Below are 20,356 nucleotides of genomic sequence, written 5' to 3'. Positions count from 1 at the left end.
TAAATTAATGCACCATGAATTAATTTACAAACCTACTTAGTTATTGGATAAAAAAACATACATAGTTAAAACAATAATTTATTATGTAAAAATAGCTTTTTATTAATTTATAAACATGGATAATTAAAACAATTGAAATAATTGAATAATACAGTAATTTTATATATTCATTTGGAAAAGGAAATAGTAATTCATATAATTGAATGAAATCATTGACTATGACTAATCATTTTAAAAGGCAATTTTAGAAAAAAATTTAAACTGAATTGAAAATTTTAACATAATTATTTAGGGTTTTCAACATTTAAATAAAATTTATGAAAACTATGAATGTTGATCAAAATTAAGATAAATTTTGATGTACCTTAAATTTTAATAGTAACTAGAAGTAGAGTTATATTTTATTTATATTTCTTATGCCTATAAATAGAGACTTTAAACAAGCTTTGTAAATATTCTGATTGATCAATAAAATACTATTTCGTTTTCTTTGTTCTTTACTCTCTATCTATTTATTTTATAACACGTTATCAGCACGATTCTCTTTTAATTGTTTTTCTCCATAAGTCAATTTTTTTTCCCTTTCATCAAGCTTTACCCCTTTCAAGCAGCGACCAATGCAATAGTCGATCACTCCAAATTTGTTGCTTAAGCTATTGTCGATTGCCTTCTAGAGCTACTACTATTTCAGTCTTCAATTGGGGCCTACATACTATGGGTAATAATTATGCAAAGAAATTTACATAATCCCTTACGTGTGCTCGTGATAATAGTCAGGGTGATGACGATGACGTTAAAGAATCTCAGGTATATTTTACTATAATTTATTATATCATGTTTATTATGATTAGAGACTAATCATGGCAACATGAATAGATAGATTTTGGTTTGAAATCCACGTACGTTTGCGATGGTGATTATAGAATAAAGAATCAATGGAGGTGTTTAGAAGTTTGTTCTACTAGGTTTGTTGCATTCCTCGAAGTGAATACAAACATAAAGAAAATAAAAGATATAATTATGGACCACTAAAAGTGGGAACATAGTAATAAATAAGATAACAATGATAGTTCTCAAGATAACTCTTTAAAGGGTAAAGAGAACTTATGTTATCAATGTGGTATGAAAAATTATTGGCCACATATGTGGCGTACGCCCAAATATTTTTTTCTGTTAATATTCTTTGAGGAAGGATATGACAATGTAGTAATGAATTCTATCATTACAGATAGAAAATATTTATCTTATTTGGTATTGAAACAAACAAATATTATTTTAACATTTGATAGTACAAAATTAGTTGAAAGCTCCAAAATAGGTAATATATCAATATCTAAAAAGCACACAATTTGTAATGGTTAATGCATTAGTTTTAAAAGATATTCATTATAATGGATATCATATTGAGATTGTGAATGAAGAAAATATTATATTTCAATCACTATTGCTATAAATATCTATTTTGAATGGACAAAAAAAGGGAGGATTGAGTTATTGATTACTCTTGTTATTAAATTGAATTGCCTGTGAATATCTTTGTGATCTTCTTTTGTCATCATCTCCATTAAGGGATTGAAAGAAAAGTATTTGATTGTGAAAGATCTACTTATGAGCAATAGAATATGGTAATTATATCTAAAGCTTGCTATGGTTGGATGCACCTGAAGTTGCAATTTTATTTTATTTTGATATTTGAAGATTTTAGCATATTTCTTGAAGCGAATATTGCATATAATTGTTTGGAAATTATATTTATTTTTTGACTTAGTGGTATTATAAACTTCACATTGATTTAGACATTTCCAGATTAAATGTCACAATAGTACTTATATGTGGATACAAAGTAAAAGAAATGACAATAAAATTATCAATTTGTCACAATTTATATTGACATTATTAGTACAATTGAAATGTATGTTAAAGTAAACCGAAGTTTACTAATACAAATATATTTACTACTTGGCGGGACCAGTTAGACCATCCAAATCATATATGATGCGAAAATTAATTGAGAATTCTTATGGACATTCATTAAAGAACCAAAAGATTCTTTAATTTAAAGAATTCTCATTTGTTGCTTGTTCTCAATGAAAATTGATTGTTAGAAACTCACTAGCTAAAGTTGAGATTTAATGTCCTAAACTTCTGAAATGAATATGGGCACATTCATCCACCATGTGGATGGTTTTGATAGTATATGATTTTGGTAGATACATCTACAAAATAATCATGTATGTGCTATCAACTTGCAACCTATTATTTGCAATATTGTTTGTTTAAATAATTAATTTCAGATTATGCAATTAAGATAATTCATATTTCTAAAGCTGATGAGTTTATATCTCAGTCTTTTATTGATTGAGTTTGAAAAGCTTTCGTAAAAGCTTGTTATTTATACGCATAATGGTTTAGAGAAATTATTGATTGAACGACTCTGATTAATATCTAAATCATTACTTATGAGACCTAAATTTCTTATTTCAACATGAGATTATGTTGATTTATGTGTTATACGCATCAAGCCAATAAGTTATAAATACTCTCCATTACAATTGGTTTTTAGTTAAGAGCTAAATATTCTCATCTTTGAATTTTTGTATGTGCGTATATGTTCCAATTGCTCCACCACAACGCATAAAGATGAGTGAATCCTCAAAGAAAGTTGGGAATATATATTAATTACGAGTCTCCTTGTATTATTGTATGTTTTAAATGTATTGGATATTCAATTATGACATGATTTGTAATTATTATTTTGATTCGATAGTTTTCCCGACATTAGGGGGAGAGAAATAATAACTTGTAATGAGTTATGAGAGAGTAATTTGAGCTAGAATTTCAACAAGGATAACTCATTACAAGTTCTAAATATGAAAATTCTCATAAAAGAAAATAATAAATATAAATGGTCATATAGTGAAGGCAGGTGCTCTAGAAGAGATCCAAGACATAACTAATAAGTAAAACTCTAGAAGAGATTCAGGTACCTGAAATTGAAGATTAAAATAGTGGAAATAAATAAATCTTTATAAGTCATGTCAATTCAAGAAAATGTCGAACCGATAATAAAAGTGGTCGACAATGGTTTTGCATGCAATATTATTATTGAAATAATGAAATAAAAGGAGGATCTTGAAAAAATCTGTTCAGAAATATAAATATGAAATAAATTGGTTAAAATATAAAGATGCATCTCAAGTACAATTAAATTTGTAGAGTTTTTGGACCAGTAGTCCAAATATCTAAAGGTATAAAGCTAGTGAAGGTGCAAATGAAGTAGTTTCGCAAAACGGAATAATATATAAGTTTTTGCTAAGTCTTGACATTGGTTATGAAAAGATATAATATTCTCTTGTGGTGGATGTAATAACCTTTAGATATATTATTAAACCGACAATTCAAAAAATATTTAACTTACATCTAATGGTTGTTGTTACAACCTTTTATGAATCAATATATAGTAAAATTTATATTAAAATCCTTGAAAGATTTAGAATGCCGAAGCATATTAAAATTATCGGAAATTGTTCATTTACATGAATTGAAATAATTTGAACATATGTGGTAAATTTGACTTAGTGAATAGTAGTTGAAGAAGGATTATAAATTAATCCAAAATTCCTATTTGTGTTTTATAGAAGAATCATGATTAAAGTTTGTTATGATTATTGCGAAACTCCTAAAGAAATCAAAATATATTTCCCCAAATTTTCCCTCACTCATGACTTTCAATAGAATAGTGATATAAATGCTTAGTAAATATGCTCAAATAGTCATTTGAAAAACTAGTATTCAAGATTAAATACGTAGAATATGAGATATTATGTGATGTTTTCATAAATGAGAGTAAATATGCGCTATACTCTTTTTTCCTTAACCAAGGTTTTGTCCCATTGAGTTTTCCTGGTAAAAGTTTTTAACAAGGCAGCTTATAATAGAAGATTGTGTACTCTTTTTCCTTCATTAGGTTTTTATCCCCTTGGGTTTTTCCTAATAAGGTTTTAACGAGGCACATTATCTACCAACGGACATCTAAAGGGGAGTATTATAAATATCTTATTAAGTGGATGTCCATCAAGATCAAGATAAGTTTTGATGTACCTTAAATTCTAATACTAATTAGAAGTAGAGTTCTATTTCATTTATATTTCTTATGCCTATAAATAGAGAAGAGAAGCTTTGTAAATATCCCAATTGATCAATAAAAATACGCGCTCTCTTTGCTCTCTCATTCTCTTTATTCTTTATTCTCGACTTTTATTTTATAGCGAAAGCAGATATATTGGTAGATAGACTTATAAGCGTTATAAATGATTTTTTTAATTAATACATCATTCTTATTTCGTCATTTAACCAACTTTAAATCTATAAGGTCCAATACGTCAATAAATAGTTTTCATTTATATTAGATTCGTTTTTGACTAATGCATTATGGTTCTAATAATCAAATTCAATAGAAACGATTGGTTATAAAATGTGTTAAATTCTTATGGACGGAGATTGAACTACTAATCTCATGATTAAGAAATAGAATAAGCAACCACCATGCCACATATCATGATTGTAAAAATTATGAAGTATTTCTTTATTATCATTGAAATACTATTAATGGTGACCTTACCATAAAAATGTAAGAATATCGAGTTTGAAATTGTTAAACATACATAAGGAAATTCTACGATGATCAAAGGTTGTCTACATCGCATTATAAAAATGTAAGAATATCGGTGTTTGAAATTGTTAAACATACATAAGGAAATTCTACAATGATCAAAGACTGTCTACATCGCATTATCGTAATTAATTTATTTTAGAAAATTAAAACAAATAAATCAAATCTGAATGAATGATTGTAAAATCTAAAATGTTTGCAAAATAAAACCTATACAATTTGTCAATACATGAAATGTAATAAAATAAACAATTAAGTCGAAAATAACTGCTAACGTAAATTTCTTTTCCCCTAATGCAGATGGTGTATATACATAGGAAATGAGAGAACATTCAAATATACATATTAGATTTCTTTTATGCCAATAATTAATGGTGAAGAAGACTATCATACATTGTTTTAGCTAAAATTATTATAATTTATGTAAATGAAGAGCTGACCATCATTATTAGTCCGTGTGTTAAGAAATAACATTAGACACTTGAAGTGATTTAGAAGTACTGAAACTTTTCATGCATGCAAGAAAACATTGCTATAGAATGAATCTATATTACTTTATTGGAATATTTAATCTAAAAGAATTTTTGTGCTCATGTAGTTTAATTTTAATTTAAAACTCAATTTATATTGATATTATTATCAGATTTGAATTTAAGCGTGTTAAAATACGTTTATTCTTTTATTTATGAATTAGAGAGAAATTATAGTTAATTTTAGGCATTACAATTACAAAAGAATTTATGCGTGCAAATATAACAAAATTCAAACGCCCATTTTAAAGATAATTTTACTTAAGGAAGAAAGGGAATAATAGTTTTTATTGTGAGAGATTGGAGATTTAAAAAACTGTTTTATTTCCACTTTTTATACCCTGAAACTGGAACAATTTGGGTACCCATATATTTTCTTAACTCGGAAATCGATTGGTTTATAAGTTAATTAATGAATATATACATGAAAAGTTGACACTAAAATGTTCGATTTTAAATGACAAAAGTCCAAACTTAGAGTGTAAAAATGGTAATGGATTCCCTTTATGTTGATCCATCAAATCTTAAATAATAATAAAAACAAAACAGGCATCACTCAACATTATTTTTTAGTGTTCCCTACATCGTTTTAACAGCTTGCAAAGATACAGCATATCAATAGACATAAAGCGAACGGATTTAAAGCCAAAAATTAAATGAAAAATGGTTCAAATAATTATTAATAACTAAATGATCGCCCACCTACTATTTAGGTGGAAAAATAATGGATATATATTTTTTAAAAATGAATAGACAAGTCCACCTTTAATTTTAATTTTTAGTTTTCTCAACTGATTTACTGTCATTTGATCTGTATATGTTGAATGATTCATGAAGAAAGCTTAAAGTTGAAGCAAATCATTGCCTCTATTAATTCAATTAAGTAAGTGCTTGATAAATTGTGAACATGAATATTATGATTTGACCCCTAATGTTCCCAACCATTTTATCAACTTGTGGGTACATAATTAACTTAATTTACCTATTACAATTTGCCTCAACATCTCACTATTGCGTCCAAATTTTGTATTCATTCCTGTCGAAAATAATCTTATTGCGTAGTGAACAGATTCTGTCTCATCTTTGAAAAAAAAAATGAAAGGAAATTTGTATGCATAAATTTTGAGTTGAAAAGATTCAAAGAATTTTAATTTATAAAATTATAAGTTATAATATTTGGATAACTTTTTTTACCTTTCTTTTTAGTGGAGATTTGATTTAAGGATCTTTTAACCTTATTTTTTTATGGATACAGATTACTTTAAAGGTCTTCAAGACTTTATCTTGAAATAGGGTTTAGAGAGATGTTTGTTTGAGAATTTGTTTTGATTTGGATTCAAGGATCTTTGAGACTTGATCTTAAACTATGAAGTCCTCCTCAGGGGTCGCCAACACTTAATCTTGAAAACGGGTTTGAAGAGCTTGGATCCAAGGGTCGTCAAGACTTAAAAATGAGTTCGAAGAGTTTGGATCCATTGGTTTTCAAGACTTGATCTTGGATGGTTGAGTTCGCTTCAACAACCTTCTAGACTTGATCTTGTCTAATCCTTTTTTGTAGGTTGAATGGAATTGGAAAGCAACTTTGTTCAAAACTAGTGTGGTGTTCTTCAAATTTTCTTTGAGTTTTTCGATTTTTTTCAGAGATTTCTTATAATCTTTTAGAGAACTTCTAATCTTCAAAATCTTCTCTTTATGCTTTGATTTATGAAGTTTTGAACTTGTGAAACTGTTTTGAATGTATTGGAGACGATCACCTTATCAATCAATCAAGTAAAAAGAAGATTCTTATAGAATATAATCACTATATTTGAGTGGTCTACATTTATTATTTAGATTGCATATTAATTTTAATTAATTAGAGATATAAAATAAACTTTAAAAGTGTGATTTATAATAGATTTCTAAAATGAATAAATTTCCTCATGTATTTCTTAATTAATTAAATTTAATTAGATATAAATAATGATGACAAATGATAAATTTAAGTTGATCTAAAATTTCTGCTTCTACAATATAATATATAATTTATTAAAAACTATACATTAGACTATTAAAATATACATGTCAAAAATATTTAAGACATCAATAAACTCAAAAGAATATATCAAAATATACAAGAGCACTGATAGATACCAATAACATAAAATATATGACAATATCTTTTATCGGAATGCAATAAAACAATATTCCAACCTTTAAGCTAATCCGATCATAAATAATGATTTCTTTAATCGTACAGCAATTTTAGTAATTAGTTTTATAATCTTAAAATTAAACATTAATTTCAAAGTTTTACATGAATAACCCACTAATCTAATTTTATATATATAGATAGACTTCTCAAAACCCGAAACTTTTCAAAGGATCAAAATTGATGTATTCCCCTAATTATTAGAGTTTTGGTTGTTAATCACATCAAAGGTCTTTGATTTTATAGATAATTTATTGAAATATACTTGCATCTAATCGAATGAAATTTTCTATAGTTAATTTGTTGTTCTCCTCAATATGATGAAAATTGTTTTAATATGATTGTATAAATGAACTGAATTAAAATTAAAATTACAATTTATTATGGGGAAATTCATGTACTTTATTGTACAGTTTACATAATTTTTAGAATTTGAATTCCGTAATTCATTGTTAAGAAATAGTTAGATAGAAAGATTTAGAAAAGAAAACTCACACCAAATGGATAACAAGTTAACCTAATTTATTGGAAGGCAAGAAGGTCATTGAGTGGACTATTAGATGAAGATTTCCACTGACTTTTCGAAGAATTGAAGCCAAGAATAGTTTCATTAGTTAAGATATTGAATCTTCATTAAGTATTTCTTAGACTTAAATAATCATATTTTGACCTAACCAACATTACTAACCTTCCCTTGATAGCAAATACAATTTGTTTCTAGTTAGGGATTAGCTATAAATATTTTTGGTAGGCACAATATACATAATCTCTAAAATGTGATGTTGCTAATTTCTTTAGGTTATTATGAGTTCTTGGAAACAATGATTTTACTAAACGAAGATGGAGATGGTGATGATTCTCGATCTTTCGAGAATCGAAACACCAAAAAAGTGAGGTTTAAGGATGTTTCAGATGCACCTGAGGTGGACATGGCAATGGATCTTGATCCATCTCCGAAAATATCTATGTCATGGAAGGACAAACTTCTAGGGGTAGGATCAACTAGTTCTGACAAGGAATTCATGGAATCTAATGGTGGAAGAGATGAAGATCTTATTTTATTAGAAGATGATGTAATAAGAACCACCGTTAATGGGATTCGGGCAATAGATTTCTCAGACCAAGTCAAGCAGATTGTAACACCCCAAATTCGGCCTAGAAGTTAAGGTCGGATTATGGAGGTTACAACACTCATAAAAACATTGTGGATTAATTTACGCAAAAACTTAGTTTTAATTCCAGAGCAATAAAGTTATTAATTTATCTAAAACACAAGTTTTCAGAAGAACGCATGTAAGCACTTAGACGAAAATCTTGTTTTATTAATTTTATAAAAGCAATCCCGAATGTTTAACCGATTGAGTTGTAAAAAGTCGTAATTAATTTAAAAACCTTGTAGCGGAAAAATACTTTTAAAATTCTTATCTCTTAAAATCATAAGATCCATTAGTTATGTCGTCTTGGGTGAGTTTACTAGTTTTAAATAAAACATCCATGAAAACAAATACCAAAACAAATTAAATTTCAAAGACCGTAAAATCTAAAATTAAAAACCAAATCAACTTATACCAAATTGTGTGAACTGAGCTCCGGAGTCGCCACCAAGTCCTAAGTCGGAAGTACACCTGAAATGAATCTAACAGATGAGTAAGCTAGAAGCCTAGTGTGTGACTCGGCCCACAAACAGATGTACATAAATAACAGACACATTATCAGTTACAGATTTAACATATACTCATATACAAAATCAGATATATATTTCTATAATCAAATACAAATGCAAACACCAATATCGAAATAGATTCTTACTCATAACGTACACATATTCAAATAACATATCAAAATGTCACAATAGATCTAGACACATATATCGTGTTGGACAATCATAATTTTTAGAAATATATATATCGAATCATAATTTCATATCAGAACAGAACAAATCTTACCCCCATCCGTTGCACACCAACTCCATCCAACCAATCACACCAAATAGGACTACAAGAGTCCAACCATCCAATCACACCGGGTCGTAGTGGTATGCCACTCATAATGATGCAGCTAAGCTTCTAGATAGATATTGCGGTTTAACAACCAAAATTGCAATAATACTGCCAAAAAACACTTCCTCCATCATATCAAAACCCACCCCGGTGCAAATGCAAAATCATATTAACTTACATACATAACACATAGGCGGTATGCCATGCATACCTAAACACATATTTTACAGAGCATAACACAACACATAACTTATATAGATTGTATCATATCTTATTTCTTATACTAACAGTTATTCCACATAAATATGTCATGCGTAATCAAACACATAATTACGTTTTTAGAGTTACCAGAACAGAGATCGTATTTACATTTTTCATGTACCTTAACCATATTATGTACTAACACATATTGACAACTGTCACATCTCGGGTCTTATATAAGTCAAACGAATCCCACGAAAGATCTAATTACACATTTCTATGTCAAATGGGCTTAAATGAAACTTTTTTAAATAATGGGCCCACATTGCCTAATTGGCCAGCCCATGTGGTCCACACGGCTTACCTAACCAGCCCATGTGCCCCACACGACCTACCCAAGTTGCCTGTGTAATCGCACATAGCCAACCACACGCCTGTGTAGCGCACATGACCATATGATGCAAACTGGCACTGCACCAGAACAGGCTTTTAGCGGCATTTTTAGCGGCATTTGGATAAAAAACGGCGCTAAAGATCAAGCATTAGCGGAGCTTTTTGGAAAATGCCGCTAAAGATCGAGCATTAGCTACGTTTTCCAGAAAGCGCCGCAAAAAACTTAAGCCCAACGACGCCGTTTTCTGAGCTTTCGGGTGCTTTAGCGGTGTTTTTGAGAAAGCGTCGCTAATGCTCAGGGCTTTAGCGGCGTTTTTGAGAAAGCGCCGCTAATGCTTAGGGCTTTAGCGTCATTTTTGAGAAAGCACCGCTAATGCTCATGGCTTTAGCGGCATTTTTGATAAAGAGCCGCTAATGCTAATGGCTTTAGCGGCGTTTTTGAGGAAGCGCCGCTAATGCTCAGGGCTTTAGCGGCGTTTTTGAGAAAGCGCCGCAAATTCTCTATTTTTAGCAGCGTTTTCTAAAAAGCGCCGCTAATGCTCAGGGATTTAAAATAATTTAAATATTTGTTAAAAATGGAAAAATTAAAATACAATTATTTAAAATAATTTTAAAGTTTCTTGGATACATTACTGATTTTTTTAATTTATATATTAAATAATTTCTTATATAATCGTAAAAGAGATAGTATTAATTTTAAAATATTGAATTAATTATCACTATAGTTTAGGGTTTTTGGTTTAGGGTATATGATTTAGAGTTTAAGGTTTAGGTGTTACCATTTTAAGGTTTATGAATTATGAGTTTAGGGGTTATGGTTTATGGTTTAAAGGCTGGGGTTTAAGGTTTAGTTACGTGTTAAGGGTTTATGGTTTTAGGGTTTATGGTTTAGGGTTTAGATTAACTAGTGTTTTCTAATTTTATATATTAATTAATTTCTTATATAATTGTAAAAGAGATAATATTAATTTGGTTCTTCAAAATCGATATAAGCTATATCCAAGGATATCCCTATCTCATCCCATCCCGATTCAGTATTTTTAGTGCTCGGTTCAGTTTTTTTATCCAGTTTTTTGCGTGTTTTGCCTTGCCCCCGCAGTGATCAAATAATTATTTATGGATTTAGGGATTATGGATTAGGTATTATGGTTTAAGGGTTGGGATTTAAGGTTTAGGGGTTAGGGGTTAAGAGTTAGGGATTTAGGGATTCAAAAGTCGGGTTAGGGTTTAGGATTTAGATTAATTAGTTTTTTTAATTTATATATTAAATATGTTCTTATATAATTGTAAAAGAGATAATAATAAATTTAATATATTAAAATTATGAGTATAGTTTATATTATTTAAGAGATATATAATAGATAGACTTTATGTATATTGAATGACTAATTTAGGGTTTAAGGTTTATTTGAGATTTGTTAAATGATACAATTTTATACAATTAATTAATGCTTTTATATTTAAAATAATTTAATCTAAACCATTTGATATATTTGATATGGATATATAGGTAATTATTATTTTTAAATAATATGAAGAGACACCTAAAAGCTTACTATAATTGTAAAAGAGATAGTATTAATTTTAAAATATTGAATTAATTATGATTATAGTTTAGGGTTTATAGTTTATGGTATATGGTGTAGGGTTTAAGTTTTAAGAGTTACTATTTTAAGGTTTATGGATTATGGGTTTAGGGATTACGGTTTATGGTTTATTGTTTAAAGGTTGAGATTTAAGGTTTAGGGTTAAGGGTTTAGGGGTTATGTTTTATGATTTATGGTTTAAGGGATAAGGGTTTAGGGTTTAGATTAATTAGTGTTTTTAATTATATATTAAATAATTTCTTATATAATTGTAAAAGAGATAATATTAATTTTAATATATTAAAATTATGATTATAGTTTAAATTATTTAAGAGATAATCGATAAACTTTATATATATTAAATGGTTTAGGATTTAAGGTTTACTTGAGATTTGTTAAATGATGAAATTTTATACAATCAATTAATGCTTTTATATTTAAAATATTTAATCTAAACCATTTGATATATTTAAATATTAGATTTAAAAAAACATTGATAAAAAAAAAAATATGATTGATATGGATAGGTAACTATCTATTTTGGATAGGACCAAATTATAACAAATAAAATGAAAGACAAAAACTAAAATTATAATTTTATCTAATTCTTTTAAATATTACTTAAAATTTTAAAAAAAATATTTATTTAAAATTTATATGAAAGATAAAGTAATTTAATATAAAAAATTGTAAAAATGTTGAGCTTTAGCGGCATTTTTGCAAAAGGTAAGCAATACTGGCGTTTTTGATGAAAACGACGCAAAAAAAGTTGAGCAATAGTGGCGTTTTTGTTCCAAACGCCGCTAAAAGTCGAGCAATAGTGGCATTTCTGTTTCAAACGCCACAAATATTTATTTGCAAAACGGCGACGTTTTGTAATTATATTTTTTTAAATGAAAATCTTTCTTTTTTTTCCCCTTCTTTTTCCCAAAATCGATCCCCCCAATTTCCCCCCCCCCCCCCCCCAATTTCCCCAAATCGGCAGCCCTTTGCAGCCCATACCAGCTAATTTTGTTCTTTCTTCTTCCTGATTTTTTATTTTCTCGGTTGTGGCGGTGGTTTTATTTTTGAACGATTTCACGATTTCGCGATTTTTTATTTGGGTTTTTATTTGTCGAGAGCTTTCTTTGGTTTCCCCATTAAAAATTGTTCATCTTCTCTTCTTCTTTTTTTACCCTTTTCATTTTCATCGTATCCATTTGTCTGTCATCATGCACCTATTTTCCATCTTAGCTAAGACGGTAAGTTCTTATACATTTGATCTTTCTTTTTCCTCATTTGGATTTTGGTTAAATGGGAAGTGTAGGAAAAAAGTAGCTGAAAGTTCTGGGTTTTGCTTGGTTGATTTTCTTTTTGTTTCACATTTTCCTACTGACAAAACAAAGGGTAAAGATAGAAAGTTATTTTCCAGTATCTATGAGGATTTGCATATACAATTTACTTAAGTATTTTTCTTCTTCTTCTTCTTCTTCATATTATTATTATTATTTAGGCTGCGATGCCGGTTTTTTTTTTGTGGAAATTTGGATTTGAATACTGTATTTTAGATTTCTAAAGTTTCTTTTAGTAGTGTAAATCTGCAATTCGTTGTGATGTTTGGATCGGGACCGGGGATGAATTTCATGTTTGCTTCAATATCTTGCAGATTTGGGATGTTCTTTCAAACAAAAAAGTGATAGATATTATAGAATCTGCCCCAGCTTGTTCGTCTGCTGCTCGAACCTTGGTTCAAACAACAGTTCGAGCATGGAGATACAAATATCCGACTTCAAAAGTTGATGACTATGCTGTTGTAATAATAAGGTTTTCTGTTGCAACGCATGAATTATGAAAGGTAGAGAAAGATGAGAAAATTATGACTGTGATGTGATGTTGTATTAGTTAAAAAATGGGATTTCTTGGAAATTTTCTAGTTAAGTGGCATCTTGATTGCATCTTGTGATTTTGGTTAGAGTTTGCTAGAATTTTGGTTTAGTGTCGTGTGGAAATATTAAATCAACATAGTACTCTCCGAGTCTGTCTTACATGAAACTTAAAAGATGAGAAAAGAAAAGAAAATAAACTCTTAATTATTGTTGTTGTTCTCGAGTAGCAACAATTATTTCTATTGTTCTTGATTAGCAAAAAAAGGTGGTTAATGATCTGAATTTATGTTTCTGAACTACTGAAATGGATGAAGAAATAGAAGAAAATATAAATTCTAGGTTTAAGAGCTAAAGCTCCTCGAATATCCGGAGTTGATTGCTTCACGTAATCTATATCTTTTACTTGCTGTATAGTTTCTAAATTTTAAACTCCTAGTATGATGGTGGACTCTGTTTAAATAGTATATGATTTATTGCAGAACAAATTAAGACCAGATTAACATCAAAATTTATGTAATGTCAGCTTAAATTTTCAGCAGACTTCTAAAATTGAACTAAAGCTCGGTAAAAATGGGATCTACCTTCTACCTACAAATATAAAATTAGTATTGTTCAATTAGTAGAAGTATACAAGTTTCATAAAATTCCTCGTCCATGGACATGTGCTAAATTAGAGGCTTCAGCATTTTATCTTCCTTTTCTATCTTGTTTTAAGATTCTTTGTTGCACTTAACGGCATGAAACCTTGCATTAGTAATTGTCATTGTTCATGGGTTAGAAAGACAAGTGCCAAAATAGGCTTTGAGAAGTTTTAAACTATGATACAAATATGATTAGGTTTATATGCATATAAATAGCATTCAGATAGGCTTCAGAAGAACAAATAGCAAAAGTCTTAACAAGGTTGCAATGTCTCTGCTGATTGTTCTGTGGTGGATTATATGATAGGAAGTTGACAACAGTTGCATATGTTTAATATTTGAATACTCTTTTTTTCATCGAAGATGTTAGTATCTTGATTTCTGTTTTCTTTTTCTAATATTTCATTGTTGTCTATTACAGGATCAGATGCAATGGGTTGTATGGAAGAGGCTTTTAGCTTTTGAGAAGTAAGACGCACAGCATTTCTTCCCCACCCCCTTTTTTATGATTTAAATTTCAGCCATGGTAGAAGGTTCATCGAATTGGGCACTACCACTCTAGGAATTTACTATTTTTTAATTAAGAAAATATGATCTTTTGATTTATGGTACAAGAAATGGTTTCTTAATTTTAATTTCATTATTTTTGGATATTGACATTTTTGGTTCTAATGAGTATAAATATCATAGGAACTGGAATAAGTTGAGCAGTTACGTGGACTGCAATCAATATGCCCAACTCCAATATGCCATCAATATTGTTTTTCGTGTTCCAATGTTTGGAAGCCGAGTATTGGATTATAGCTTGACTTTTATAAATTATATGACAAAATAATGTTTCTGGTGCATATTTTGGATCTCAAGCACTTTGGTGTGAAGTGCATTCATACAATAAAATTTCAGTTTAAATCTGAATGCAATTATTTATTATTGTTAACGGATATGTCTTGTTTTTCCGTGAACAACATGAGAGCTTTTCATCTTAGTGCGGGAACTAAAGGTATATAAATAGATTTCTGTCGTTCATAGCTCCGTTGATTGGTGTAGTTTCTCGTTCTGTCTGCTAAACTTGCATATTCCTTTGTTCTCTTCAAAACTTTAGGAAAACGATATAGTTTACCTAATTCACGGGTAATGATACATCAGCCTCTTGGTGGAGCTGAAGGAGGTCAAATTGATATTGATATTCAAGTATTATGCTTTTTTTCTCAACCAGCCTTGTGTTTAAATTTTGTACTTCCTTCCTTACCCTCTGTATGAATATTAAACATGATTCTCAAGCAAATGAAATGCTGCACATAAGGCTGACTTAAATTTAAACATTAGCTGTAATGACACTTATACATACCAAAACAATAATTGGATCATTTATACACGAATCCACCTATACATGCTGTCGAAACAATTTTTTTGATAAAAGGGGGTCAACTTAAATTTTGAAAAAAATGAAAATGGAGTCGCCACTAATCATTTTTATTTAGGTGTGATCGGATCACCTCATAATTAAATCATTTTAATAAAAATTTAAATTTACTAAAACGATAATTTTTGGTCTTACAAAATCTACAAAACGGGTTCGGAAGTCAGTTACGCACGAGGAAGGGTTAGTACCCTCGACAGGCCCAAAATTGGTACCTTGTTGATTAATTAGTGTCTTAATATAAAAAATGTGCAAACATTTAAAATACAATCCTTTTATTAAAAAAAACTTGTATAAATCAAATTACATGTTAAGACCCTCTCAGTTCGGAGAGAGAAAATGTCACACCCAATGGGTTAGGGTATGATATTTCACATCCTCAAAAATGAGCTTGTTCTTTAAAAAACTCATGCAATGAAATTTAAAAGGGTATTCAATTGTTTAAGTCAGATGAAAAAATCGAAGCCCAATAAGGTAGGGCACAATTTCTCAAAATTCCAAACATTGAATATTGCCTTAATTATTTTTTAGAAAAAATCCTCATCTCGAGAAAACAACATGTCATATCCAATACGTTAGGACACAACGTATCGAATTCCCGAGAATGAGCTTTTTATTTATGTGTTTTGATTAAAGAATATTCTCGATTATTTAGATTCAACGAGTAAAATTGGAACCCAATACGTTAGGGCTCAATCCTCTCGAAGATCCCAAATACCGAGTATTGCGTTATCTTGAAAAAATTTGAATAAAATGATTCACAAAACTTAAACCATATTAAACAAAACTTTAAACGAATAAAGCGTAATGTGATGACAATGCATACCGCGAAAGAATAATTCGTAAGCCAACATACATACAAATGAACGCAAATAATCAATCAATACAACCAAGCAATATAATGTACATAATAACAATAATCTCAAATCACATGTAAATATTAACACCAACATTTGACAGCTAATGACCTAAAAGCCTATCACAAGTGAAATAAAAAAAAATTAAAAAAGCTAAAAACCAGTAGCATGAGAAAAAGAAATTTGAAATTATTAATGTATATACACAAAATTACACGTATATATAAAATTAAAAAAAGTAATTAATGTGAAGACTTGAAACAACTTAAAATAGAAAACAAAATAATATATACACAATAATAATATATGTAAAAGTTGAAGCAAGTAAAAATAAAATAAAGTACTAAAATAATAAAGTATATATATAATAAAAATAATTTAATGTAAACTGTATATATATATATATATATATATATGAAATGAATTTATGAGAATATTATTATATAGATATTTAGAGTTAGAAGTATATAAAAATAGATTTTAAGAGTATGTTATAAAATAAAAACATAAAGATGTGTACAAATTATCCTAGATTAACATAAAAATACATAAATAAATTAGGAAATGAAATGATAATTTATGGAAAACTTAAAATAAATAATTATTGACTAGTTTAGAATGAATATTATAAAGTTCAAAATAAATTAATAAACAAATAATTTGCAAGAATAAATTAAAATCTAACTGATTTGGGACTGAATTAGGACAAAAATAAAGTTAAAAGGGTAAAAACCGTAATAAAATAAACAATGAGGAATAAAATCAAATCGAGCTCTAAGGTCAAGGACCAAATGGGTAAATAAACCCACATCCGGACACGGATCCACTGTTTCAACGCGTCAGTGAACCGAGGACAAAATTGAAAAACAAACAAAATTCTAGGGCTAAATTAAACAAATAAGATAAACAAAAAGGGAGTAAATTAAAAATAACCATAAACGCAGAGGGAGGTGGGTTGTAAATATCCCATTTAAGGAAAACGTGCGGATCCTTCCCTCAGGTCAGGTCACCGTGCGGGTCAACGGTCGCTAAACGGCGTCGTTTCGACATTAGGAACCCTAACTACAAAACGACGCTGTATTATATTATTATTTAAGAAAAAAATTTCTTAAAAAAAACCATTTGTAGCCCATGCTTTAAAAAAATGCTATTTTTCTTCCTCTGTTAGGTCTTCCAAATCCCAGCTTTGAAGCCTTGCTTGATCCATGCATGGCTCCACCCATGAGCAGTTGTTAGAGGGTTGTGCAACATTGGGTTTTTAAACCCATTTTCAGTCGATTTGATGGCGAGGCCCTCCTAGACCATAAAAATAAAAAGAGAAAGACCCATCACCCACTTTTAAATCCAGCTTGACGACGGAAGAGGTGCCTCCGACGGCGCGTTCGCGAGCTACCCTGGTGAGACCTTTCTCTCTTTTTCTTTTTATTTTTTATTAATCTAAAAAAATTGATAAAATAGAAAAGAGAAAAACTTAAGAACCGAATCAAAGGGAAAGAATCACCTTCGTTTTGTTTTTGTATTTTCTTTCTAAAATCTTCGTAAAAAAATACAAGGTTCGAATCTTAGCTTATATAGTCGAAAATACAAAATAAAATATAAAGAAAAAATACAAAGCCCTAATTTTTGTTATTCCTTTTCGCTATTTTGTTTCTTTCTTTTTCGTTGCTTGTTTGTCAATATGTTGTTTGTTGTTATTGTAGGTACAGCTGGAGTACACGCGCGCGGTGGTGCAGCACGTGCATGGGGAGGCTGGTTACTGAAGGCTAGGGTTTTCTTTTTTCTGAAATTTTTTGGGCTATTTTGTTGGGCTAGGGTTTAGTTTAGTTGGGCCACATATATGTAAAATGGACTGTTTGATTGGACCTTTTTCTTATTTTTGCATTTGGGCAATATTTCTGTATTTGGACTTTTGATATCCGGTTTTATTTATTCAAATGGGCCTGAGCAATAATTGGGCATTATAGCTACCCCTCTTTGCTCGTTATCGTGTAATGGGAACGGAGCAAAGACTTTAAAAATGCCCAATTTTGCCCGGTCATACTGGATCTTGGTGCTCTTCTTCTTTAAATAGCCTCATTTCAACCTATTGCATCTTCAGAGGTATTGGTGCTTCGATCCGCTCCACTGTAACGTAAGGGAGATAGGATTTGTAGCTCTTCGAGGGAATATTTGCTATCTTCAGTCTACTCCACTGCAACTTCAGGGAGATAAGACTTGTACCTTCAACTTACTTCACTGTAATTTCAAGGAAATCAGGTCTGATACGATCTGCTTTACTGTAACTTCAGAGAGATAAGATCTATCATTTTAATCCACTCCATTGCAACTTCAGGGAGATAGGATTGACTATCTTCAATCTGCTTCGCTGCAACTTCAGGAAGATAAGATCCGCCATAATTTGTAGCTTTAATCTGTTCCACTACAACTTCAGGGAAATAAGATCTGCGGTCTTTAGTCTGCTCCACTGCAACTTCAGGGAGATAAGGCTGGTGGCTTCAATCTACTTCACTGCAACTTCAGGAAGATAAGATTCGCCGTAACTTGTAGCTTTAATCTGTTCCACTGTAACTTCAGGGAATAAGATCCGTTGTCTTCAGTGTGCTCCGCTGCAACTTCAGGGAATAAGGCTAGTGGCTTTAATCTGTTTCACTGCAACTTCAAGAAGATAAGATCCGCCATAATTTGTAGCTTCAATCTATTCCACTGCAACTTCAAGGGAATAAGATCTGCTGTCTTCATTCTTCTCTGCTGTAACTTCAAGGAGATAAGGCTGGTGACTTCAATCTGCTCCACTGTAACTTCCGGAAGATAAGATCCGTCATAATTTTTAGCTTTAATCTGTTCCACTGCAACTTTAGGGAAATAAGATCTGCTGTCTTCAGTATGCTCCGTTGCAACTTCATGGAGATAAAGCTGGTGGCTTCAATCTGCTTCACTGAAACTTCAGGAAGATAAGATTCGCCATAATTTGTAGCTTTAATCTGTTCCACTGCAACTTTAGGGAAATAAGATCCGCTGTCTTCAGTCTGCTCCGCTGCAACTTCAGGGAGATAAGGCTGGTGGCTTCAATCTGTTCCACTGCAACTTCAGGAAGATAAGATCTGCCGTAATTTGTAGCTTTAATCTGTTCCACTACAACGCCAAAGAAATAAGATTTGCTGTCTTCAGTCTGCTCCGCTACAACTTCAGGGAGATAAGACTGGTGGCTTCAATCTGCTCCACTGCAACTTCAGTAAGATAAGATCGCCGTAATAACTTCAATCCATCCTACTGCAACTTCAAGGGTATAGGATTTGTGATTTCACTGATCTGCTCTCTGGGGAACATGACCTGTAAAATCTGTTTTATGAGCCTAATTATGCCTAGTGATAAGGATGTCGTGATCAGAATGAATCAAATGCTCCTAACTAGATATGTATGAATGATATTTGCATGAATGCAGAATGTCATTTTTCGAGAATGATCCTTCTTTAACGCTTAGGTTGCCATTACTCATTGTTCATTAGGGTTTTATCGCCGAAGTATCATGATGCCAACTCGTTCAGCTGGTATCTCCAAAGAAACACTCAATCAGATTGCCTCCCACTGTAATCTTCAAGGTTTAATCTGCTGTAATCCTCAAGGTTCAATCCACTATACTTTTGGGACATAAAATTTGAACCATTTTCCTCCCACTGTAATTTAGGAGTATAAGATCTAGCTTTTCCTCAATCCCCTCCTACTGCAATTCAAGGATACAGGACCTGAATTTCTTTGGTCTCCTACACCATTCCCAGGGTGTCATACCAAATGTTTACGCACCATTGTAGAATTTTCTTCTCCAAGAAAAACCTCTTCCTATTACTCGGTGATCATTGCTTGCTTGTTCATTGAAGCTTTATCACCAACATGATATCTTATCGTTTTGTTCAATCAATGTTTTGACAACAAAATCCGAAGGGATAGTCTTAGACTTTTCCTTCTTAGATATTTCAACCTTTAAACTTGGTACGTTCTAAAC

General features: G+C 30.4%; 1 long non-coding RNA gene across 1 annotated transcript; it reads left to right on the top strand.

Moving 5' to 3' along the window:
- Positions 1 to 12,537: 12,537 nt before the first annotated feature.
- On the top strand, positions 12,538 to 14,829 carry LOC105766056 (uncharacterized). Its single transcript, XR_001124962.2, has 3 exons — positions 12,538 to 12,814; positions 13,219 to 13,407; positions 14,501 to 14,829. It is a non-coding gene; the product is annotated as an uncharacterized LOC105766056 (long non-coding RNA).
- Positions 14,830 to 20,356: the final 5,527 nt, after the last annotated feature.

The sequence above is a fragment of the Gossypium raimondii genome, chromosome 5 (assembly GCF_025698545.1).
Source record: "Gossypium raimondii isolate GPD5lz chromosome 5, ASM2569854v1, whole genome shotgun sequence".
Taxonomy (NCBI): domain Eukaryota; kingdom Viridiplantae; phylum Streptophyta; class Magnoliopsida; order Malvales; family Malvaceae; genus Gossypium; species Gossypium raimondii.
Note: the sequence above shows the minus strand (reverse complement) of the source record. Positions and strands in the feature narration are given on the sequence as shown.